Raw genomic sequence first — 9,833 nt, 5'->3', positions numbered from 1 at the left:
CTTAAGTTAATCACCTGGTGTGGAAGGCTGGTTCTTCTCCCTCCTCCGAGTCCCCCAGTTCTTCCTCTGACCCTCTCTTGGGGCCCCATCCCTTCTACCTGGTGTAGACTTACTTCCCTTGAGCTTCTCTCTCCTCTGGGCCAGTCAAGCTCCTTGAGGACTAAGCTCAGGTTCAATTCATCTTGTCTTCCTCACAGCACCAAGCTCACTACCGAGCACTTAGGCAGGTGCTTAGTAAATGCCTGTTGAGTGAATGAGTAAGTGAACCAAAGGAATAACTTCTGCCTTAAGACATTCCGTAACTGACCTACCCTCGGTATAGCTCTAGTGCCAGGGAAAAGCCCTTCATCACCTTAGTGAACTGAGTGTTGTTCTAAGGAGGCAAAATCAATCCTTGTAAGAAGTTTCGTGCTTACAGCGAAAATTCAAACAAAAGGCAATCAGCTCTGGTGCTCCTTTTCCGTGGCAGGACCGTATGTCCTGCTCAGAATCACACAGGAAGGCCAGAGGCTGCGTTAACAAGGGAGGGATGGGCGTGGGTACGAAGCATCTGGCGCATCACGTGTTCCCATCGCAAACGCTATGCCCAGCCCTTAGAAAGGCCAGAAAGCATCCTGGGTGCAATGCAGCAAAATGATTTACTGCACAACGCACAAAACCAGATGAAGGGGCCCTGCCTTGCCCTTGGCCCTCCAAAATTTGGGGAAACCACTAAGAGATTTCCCGTAAGCCATTATATAAAAAGCATTTTCATGCTGAGTATCAATAATTACCTACCTTTGAACTCCTTGGGGCTCGAAAGACACATTTTCGAGCGAAGTCTGGGTGGTGCTGGGAAGGTTTAAAACCCTGCCAAGCATTTCTAGATGGTCCAAGAGCCCCACCCTCTTCCCCATCTCTCAGCTCTAGGAAGGTAAAAGGGAGAACAGGTGGGAGAGTCAGGACCGCGGAAGGAAGAAATTCCGGGAATTCCCAGGAGGAGGAGAGAAGCGATTCCCCGGGAGAACAGACTCCACCCCCTGCAAAATCCTCCCAAGGTTCTCTGCGTCTTTATCTGCCTATTTCTGCACCGCTGCATGAAAATTACGGGCAGGGAAGTCTCGATTGCGAGATGTACAGCTCACCTGCAGCCCCGAGCTGTCTCCGCGGCTGAAAAGAGAAAAGTCGGGAACTAGGTGCGGGAAAACTTCGTACCTGGAGAAGGGAAGCTGACCCCACCGCCTGCGCCTTCTACTCTGCGAGTTACCTCCCAGTACTGGGTGGGGCCGCTGATTCCGGGAGGCACCGCCCCCGCCCCTCGCGCGCGCATGCGCAGCACCCCTTCCACTGCAGCTCAGCCCTGTCCCGCCCACGCCCGCCGGGCGCCGTGGAGGTTAGTCGGCTCTACCACCTGCAGCGCCTGTACTGTAGCATCCCAGGCGGCGGCCACACCTGGTCACTCGCTCCGGACCCGGCCACTCGCTTCGGCGACCCGGCTTTTGGTCCTGGCCCTGATCCCGGGACTCGGGTCTCGTGCCTCCGGCCGGACGGACGTGGAGTGACATGCATTCGCAAGGAGTGGGCCTGGGTGTACCAGGGATTCCAGATGGCAAAAGATTTTTAACCGTTGAAGAAGTTCCTTCAATATTTAAGGGACGTTTGTGGGACCTCTCCAGCAACGCAGGCCTTTTACATACTCTCCACCAGATTGCCCCCATTTTCAGCGGAGGGAGGTAAGGTTCAGAGAGGCGAAGGGATTTCGTTGTCCACAGACTCAACTCCACAGGGTGCAAAGGTTAGAGCCCGAGTTTGTCTGGTTTCAAAGCCCAAGCACCCATTATTACACCGCACCATCTACGAAGGCATCTAGATGTGGTGCGGAGGCCAGGATCCCGGTTTCATACTTCAAGCCCAGGATTTGCTGGACTTAAGTACCTGAAGGGGAGAGGTACAGAGTGCCAGAATTGAAAGGCACTTTAAATCATCTTTCGTTCCAGAATAATACGTTCCCAGGGATGAAACTTAAATTGATCTGGAATCCTGCATCCTGGCTACAACTTCTCATCTCACTCGTTTTGTCTTCCAGGCCACTGACAGTAACTCCAACCCTCTTCGTTATATAATAGCTCTTCAGAAATTTGAAGAAGGCTGTCATCTAGGGCTTATCAAGCAGCTCTAGGGGTGCCGTGGGGCTGGGAATAATAGAATTTCTTAAAATTAAAAAAAAAGAAATCTTAAGAATATATCTTATATCTTGTGAAATTTGCTGAATCTATTCCTTGTGTTCAAAAGTGCTTCAAGGAAGCAATGAGACTATCTAAGATGATAAGTCTAAGGTGGGCATAAGGAAATAGGGTTCCGGGAGGTTCACAGGAGAGTTGATGGCAGGCGCCAGAATGTGGATGGAGGAAGTGGTATCCTGAACTTTGGCTCCAAGTTCTCCCAGCTCTCCTTCTCATCCCCTTCTTTGCCCATCCTTACCTCAGGGCATGCTGGCACCTTTGCGGGTGCATGCTCTCACTCTGTCTCTCTCTCTCTCCCTCCCCCACCACAGACTCCCAGGATACTTTCCCTAACCTGAATAAAACCAAAAACCCTCTTGGGATGCCTCAGTGTCTTTAACTAATATGAACCCCCCCCCAAGTAAATAACTTCCCCCTGGACCCCAGTGCCTGGATTTATAAGATGCTGAGATCCCTTCCACCCCTGTCACTGAGGTCTTAGAGACTGAAAACAGCCTCATGGTATTCCTACTCAAGGCGTTTTCACCTAAATCGAAAAGAGCAAGGTGAACAACATGTGGGAACAGGAAGGGCCACTGTCCTCTCAACTCACATGCCTCCAGCTGACACCTACTCCATCTAATGGGAAGGTTAGATAGAGCACGAGACGAGGGTGCAGTAAAGCCTATTCACCTCCACCTCTTTGAAAAGCTGTCTGCTCATGATCCACAGCATATTCTTCCCATGTGCCATCAACCCTTTGGCAGTCTGGACAAATGTTCAAGATAAAATATGTAGGATTGACAAGGAAGCCAATTTTATTGAAATAAAGTTATCAAAGTATTAAACGTTTAAATCTGTGATATAATAATCTCATTATTAAATTATGAGATCTAGAAGTGGGTTTTAATAATTACCATAATTTCCAAGTAGTTGTGCACATAAACAATGCTCTGAGGTGTCTGTAACGTGAATATCTGTGATTCCTGGGGATGACAGTCACAGGTTCTAGTACTGCTGTGATTTGCTGCCAATTTTCCTAATGGAAAGAAATGCTAAATTTTACTTAGACATTGGTGAATACGGAAACTTCTTTTTCCCATCCAAGTTCTCAGATCTTCTGATTTCTATCCTCAGGCTTCCTTGGATTTGTAGAACTCCCAGTCTCTAGTGATGCAGGGTTTCCTAAGTTGTATTTGGTGGACTTGGATAAAGGGAAGGCAAGGCTGAGAGCCCAGGCAGGACCTCCAAGGACGTTTGCACCTCAGTGAGTGCTCTGTGGTCCTGAGCCTGGTCCTCATTTTCAAATGTTCAGAAACTCAGTTTATATCCATTCTTCCAGGGGCACCCTGGCTTTGGAAGATTGATTCATAAAAACCAAAGTCACAAGGGACTTACTGATTTTTAAGCAAACAAACAAAGCTTGTTTCAGGTCCTCGATTCTTCTCTTCACATCCCACATGATTACTTACCATTTAGGCCTCTCTCTGCTCATCAGTAAAAGAAATTTTGAACAAATATCTTAATACATGTACTCATATGCTATGGATATTTTAAATACAAATAGGTAAATCAAAATAATATACATAATGTAAGACTTTAAAAGGAAAATACGAATAAGATTAAACAGATATTTCCTATATTTAATTTAAAAAATGACATATTTCTTTCTGCCCTATGATACAGTAGGATATTTTCATTCTTTCTGCCTTCTTTTGCAATAACACTTTTCTGAACTGCTTGCAGCCTTTAGGACATCCTTCTTCTTTTTGATGTAGTGGTAAAACTGGATACAGTCAAAGGTCACATTCACTGTGACTTGCAGCTCTGCTCTAACGCCCACATTACACTGATTCCTTGGATCAGTCCAACGTGATGACATTAAGGTAAATCTCCTCTCAATAAAAGTGTTTGGGCATGGAATACTTAGGATTTTACTTACTAGCAACAGCAATGTCCACCTACTTCGTATCCACAGGCTTGTGATAGTCCAGCTGCTCGTCAATCAGGTCCTTTGCATCTATAAATTCATCATACAGGCTATTCGTGGTTGCAACATCTGTCATTTTTAAACACTCTGAAGCACACTGGATGTCATGGTAAGTTAAACATCTCCTCCTCAGGGAAAATGGCTTTAAAGCACAGAGATAATTTGAACTGGTGAAATCGAAGTTAGAGTCCAAATAAATTAGTTTTAGTGAAGAAATTAAGAAAGTCCTGTTTAACTTGGTTGCCGTGTTCTAGTGACTTTTTTTTTTTTTTCCAGTTCGGAAGCAGTCTTATTTCCCAAAAATGAATCACCTTTCCACTGTATGTTTGTCTCAACGTATACATGACATCGAACAGCTCAGGTGCAGTCAACTCACCCTTTTCAGGACTCCATATGGTCCCTTCAGAGATCATCAAACAGTTCTGGAGAAACAACATATAAATTTCTGTTCTACTGTAATCCTCTTCTCCATTCTCATCCTCAATATATTTCCAAATCAAAGAAGGACATCCTTCTTGCCCCACACTTTGAAAATACGATTTTACGTTAGGCCAACATTTTAGCATCTTTTCTATGGCTGCCAGCCGTGTTGGCCATCTGGTAGGCATGTGTCTAAAGAGGTCATCTCCTTCCATCTCTGTAAAGGCAAAAATCTCACTAAGTGCTTCTGCACATTTTGAGGAAACTGAAAAGTGACCCCAAACTTTCATTATGAAAGTCTCAATATCACATTTAAGCAAATCGCAACTCTTTTTAGCAGTTCTGTATACAAGATGTGCAGAGCATCGAATATGTAAGATCTTTTTATTTTCTTTGGAAAGAAGTTTACAGACTGAGTGGAATTTGCCAAAATTTACATTTGCGCTATCTGACGAATATGCAGATAGATGAGCTAAGTCTAGTTTGTATTTGGGCAAAATACCAACAGCCTTTTGTTTTATGATTTTGGCAGTTTCATTAAAATCCTCATAGAAATCCAGAAGACGATTTGAAACTCCGTTTTTCAAGTCAAAGTACCTGAGAGCTAGAAAGAACATTTTTTGTTGCCATGATTTGGTGCACGGCTTGCAGCTGATATACTATAGAAAGCACGATGGTTGGTGAGAGATGACAAAATCAGCTCTACAGTGTAAGGGACCAACACATCTGTTATCAAAATTTCTCCTCTTGTTTGCCCACAGAATATTTTGGTCACAACCTCTGAATCAGGAAAAGTGACTTTACTCAGTTTCATAGAGCAATCAAGGCAGCCATAGTACAAGGCATGTCTGTCTGTGTAGGACGCCCATGCTAATTCACCAGCTGCTACTTTTGGGTGAATGCTGATTTCATTTCCCAAAAAGACAACACTTTTGGTTGGTTTGGAGGCACTTGCCTGTCTCATTCTGGACTTGTGAGATTGTCTCGAAATGCACTTTCACATCCCATTCTCCACCATGCCCAATCCCAAATTCTTTCCCGCACAGTGTGCAGGATGCTCTGTGTGGGTTATTTACGTCCGTGATCCAGTTGTGTGTGTCCTTCCATTTGTCGTTAAAATAACACAGTCGTTTAGCCGCCTTTTTCGGTGATGGGATCATGCTTGCGTTAGTAGTATAAACGTTCTCATTTTCGTTATCTGACCTCTTAGAAAACATGGTCACAGTTCTTACAGTGTTTAAAAAAAAAATTAAACTAGCACTCTTCTGATACAAAGCACAACAGTTAATCCCCAGGCTGGTATCACAGCTCATGCCACCAACGAACAACTTTCTGAAATGGTCGGGTGAGACACTTGGCCACAATAAGTCTTACAAGGAAGCCATGAGCTTTGAATGTCTTACTAGAAATCCATGAGCTAAGGTAGGGCGAGATCACCCAAAGCTTTCACTGGAAGGATTACAAATAAAGCCACCATCCAGCAGCAAAAGTCCACTCCCACGCACCCTAAGTATGAAAGATTGTACCTTGGAAAGACATTAACAAATTTATACCACCTCCTTACTGAGATCTCAACTCCACAGCCCCTCCAGGCTGGGAGGGGAAAGAAAGGGCAACCTGGCCACAGCGGAGGCCACAATTGGAAGACACCCTCCTATCAAAGTGCTATCATCTATCCCTATCTTCCTCTGTGCCCAGATGTTGCTGTCAAGGAACTTGGCCTTCCTGGGGCAGAGACTGCGGTCACACAGCGAGTCTGTTCCCAGCGGGAGGGGAGGATGGAGGCCCTGGGTAGGGCGCGGCCAGACCTGGCTCAGACCCAGTCCGAGATCACACCTTGCTCCCGGCCACCTACCCCCTGGGCCAGGCGGTTTGGGGACTGCGCCCAAAGCCACCCAGCGACTCCCGCCAGCTCCCCAGCCCCCACCCGCTCCCTCCTCGCTCTTGCCGGGTTCTCGGGGCGGGTTCTCGAGGCGGCCCCGTGCCTGTTCTCGGCCAGGCGCGTCGTCTCCACGGGCTGCTCGCCCTCACCTGCTTCTGACGCGCGGGTCAGACCCGGCTGTCCCCTCCCCGCCGAGGACGCCGCGGAGACCGCTGGCGGGTAACAGGCCCGTGCTCGACAACTGGCCTGAGCATCTTCCCGCGAGCGTTTCGGAGCGACTATTTATAAGGCCCAAGTCCGCTGGGGCGGGCCCACTTCTCCTAAAGCGCATGCTCATTGGCTGAGCCCACCTGACACTCAGCCCTGGGCCGGCGTCCCTTTGACCCTGACGGCGAGCTCTCAGAATCCTGGGAAGTTTGACGTCTTCGAAGGCAGCGGAGCCGGGGCGCCTCAGAGGGTTCCCGAAGCCCGTCGAGCCTGAGGAGGTTACCTCCGCCGGCTGACGCCTCAGCCTTCGCCCCGCGCGCCGGTCTCGGGCTTCACGGAAATGAAAACAAGCCAAGAGTAAAACAAAACCAGTACAAATCCCCAAGTCAAAACAGCTACAATCAAATTCAAGGAAAGCAAAGGTAAATGAGTTTTCTCAGTATAATTAAACAAGAGTCATTTTTTGGCAGAGGCAAAGTAAACAACTGAATTTCAAGGGGGTGAATTCAAGAAAAGGTGAAACGGGAATCTAACTTCAATTATAGGATATTTATACCGATTTCTTTTTAGACCTTGATAAGCAGAAGTTCGCTGTCGAAGAATCCAGCTTTTCTTATTTGGTTGCCTTTCCTACAAACGGCAGCAGGGGGCACTAGATGCTCTTGTTTCATTCAGGTAGGCGAGGCGTTTTAAACCTTGTTAGAGTTATTATCAAACTCCAAATGGTTTCCTCTTAGAAAACAGGGCGGTGGTCTGAGTAAAGGGATGTAGGAGGACTTCCCTGGTGGCGCAGTAGTTAAGAATCCACCTGCCAATGCAGGGGACACAGGTTCGAGCCCTGGTCTGGGAAGATCCCACGTGCCGCAGAGGAGCTAAGTCCGTGAGCCACAACTACTGAGTCTGTGAGCCACAAGTACTGAACCCCACGCGCCTAGAGCCCGTGCTCCACAAGAGAAGCCACCGCAATGAGAAGCCCCCGCACCACAACAAAAAGTAGCCCCCGCTGGCCACAACTAGAAAAAGCCTGTGGGCAGCAACAAAGACCCAACGTGGCCAAAAATAAATAAATTAATTAAAAAAAAAGAAAGTACCAAAAAGGTAACAATTTTTGCAGTACAACCTGTTGACTAAGGAGTAGTTTCCATAAATATTGTGATGGGGAGAAAAGGTCAATTACAGGACATAAGGGGGAATTTTAAGGTGGGCTCTGAAAGAGACAGGCAGTGGAGAGTGAACAGGGTACCGCTGACTCCCTGTCCTAGCCCTGCCATCTGGGCTCATTTTGAACTTTTGCCAAGAACACGGGACTTTCCGTGCTACTGGGACTGAGAGGTTTCCTGGAATTTGGCACTTTACTAGAAACAATAATGATAGTAACTAACATTTAATGAATATTGTGGGCCAGCCACCTTCTAAGCATTTAATCCTCCCAATAACCCTCCAGGGTAGATACTGTGTCATCCCCATTTTACAGAGGAGGAAACTGAGCCAACTTGCCAAAGGTCATGCACACAGCTAAGAAGTGTCAGATCCATGTTGTAGAAAAGAGTGTGCATGCAGGCTCTGCAGTCATTCTGCCTGGGCTCCAATCATGGCTCCACTACATTTTTTTTTTTTTTTTTTTTTTGCGGTACGCGGGCCTGTCACTGTTGTGGCCTCTCCCGTTGCGGAGCACAAGCTCCGGACACGCAGGCTCAGCGGCCATGGCTCACGGGCCTAGCAGTCCGCGGCATGTGGGATCTTCCCGGACCAGGGCACGAACCCGTGTCCCCTGCATCGGCAGGCAGGCAGACTCTTAACCACTGCGCCACCAGGGAAGCCCTGCATATTTTATTAAGAGAGAAAAGCACAAAACATTATGACTGGCACAGAGGAAATACTCAGTAGTGTTTGGTATTATTATTAAAAGTGGTCCTTGCACTCCAAGAGTTTAAAATCTACTTTAAGAGGTTGGTAAGATTCATAAGGCAGTAGAGACGCCTATTGAATGGGTGAATGGGACAGAGAATAGATGTGTGGAAGTATTTGGAGGAGGGAACAGCTGTGAAACAAGAGTGGTCATGTCTGGGTCACAGGTCACTCAGCATGGCCCCTGCTTAAATGAGTAACCTGCATGTCATCATTAGAAGGTGGTCTCAGATCCTGAATGGCTTGAGCTAATCACTATAATCTTTGTGATTGGTTATCATATGGCTGGGTGTGTTTAATTAAAAATGTAGTCGATTTTTACGAGTCACTAAAATTGTCTTAAGGAATGGTATGGTATCTACTCTTTTAGCTGGAGGAAGCATTTATTAATTTATTAAATTTTCAGAGAAAGCATTTATTAATTTCACAAATCTTTTGGCTGTTATATGGTCAGGCCCTTCAAGATGGCTGTTCTCCTGCTCTCTGTGCATCCCCTGCTTGACCAGGCCCTGCTTCCCTCACATAACTATTCAATCCTCTTAATTATAGGGCTTAATTAGTCCCTGGTAACTGAGCCCACCTGATATCAACCCCCCCTGTAAATGGTAGCCTCCTTCTCCCCTGAGTAGCAAAGACTGTTGCCATGTCCTGTCCTCTGGACGCAGTGGGGCGTTTCTCCAGGACCCTTTGTAGGATTCCCCATGTCCAATAAACCATTGATGTCTCTGTCACTGTCTCTGGGCTCTGCCGTCCTGAGGCTGGACAACTACAAGGCTTGCAGGCCTGTGGGACACAGCCCAACAGATGTCAAGCCATGGAAAAGGAGTCTGAGTTAGAATAGGACTCTGAGAGTTAGAGACTGACTCTCGAAGGGGATGGCAAGAGGTATTATAATTGAAACCTGAAGTCTGACAGGCAAGGAGTCAGGGGAACCGCATTGTGGGTAGCAGGAATGGCCTGAGCAAAGGCCCTTTGATGGGGAAAGGGCTCCATGCCTTCTGAGAACCAAAGGAGGGTGTTTGGTTGGGGCTAGAGAATTGTGAATTAGAAGCAGAATAAATTGGTTCAGCAACAAGCTGTGTTCATAAAGAGCTGGGCTGAGTATGGTTTCCTGCTTCTGAGTCTTCTATTGAAATCTGGACTGTGCAGTCGCCAGATGTTGCTGCGGGGAAACTTTCCATCATGGGGTGAGGGGTAATCTTTGTGTGCATCTTGCTTTCCATTT

General features: G+C 47.0%; 1 protein-coding gene and 1 long non-coding RNA gene across 15 annotated transcripts in view; one reads left to right on the top strand and one right to left on the bottom strand.

Moving 5' to 3' along the window:
* The window catches only part of TMEM14A (transmembrane protein 14A), a gene marked incomplete at its 3' end in the record, with an annotated part of 15,086 nt that extends 8,352 nt beyond the window's left edge, over nt 1-6,734 (bottom strand). For 2 of the 13 annotated variants that reach the window (XM_082639521.1, XM_082639532.1), the window contains exons 1-2: nt 1,125-1,269; nt 114-242 (exon numbers count right to left, since the gene is read on the bottom strand). Of the gene's footprint in view, nt 1-113; nt 243-777; nt 1,096-1,124; nt 1,293-3,118; nt 4,222-4,567; nt 4,614-6,642 lie in introns of those variants that run through there. The other 11 variants (XM_082639535.1, XM_082639531.1, XM_082639522.1 and 8 more) reach the window with 9 other exon arrangements.
* Nucleotides 6,735-6,908: 174 nt separating this feature from the next.
* The window catches only part of LOC309813294, a 54,822-nt gene continuing 51,897 nt past the window's right edge, over nt 6,909-9,833 (top strand). For both annotated transcript variants that reach the window (XR_014295477.1, XR_014295478.1), the window contains exon 1: nt 6,909-7,122. This is a non-coding gene — a long non-coding RNA (uncharacterized lncRNA). The remainder of the gene's footprint in view (nt 7,123-9,833) is intronic.

The sequence above is a fragment of the Mesoplodon mirus genome (assembly GCF_964341445.2).
Source record: "Mesoplodon mirus genome assembly, chromosome: 12".
Classification (NCBI taxonomy): Eukaryota; Metazoa; Chordata; class Mammalia; order Artiodactyla; family Ziphiidae; genus Mesoplodon; species Mesoplodon mirus.
This window is presented reverse-complemented; position numbering and strand designations above follow the sequence as displayed.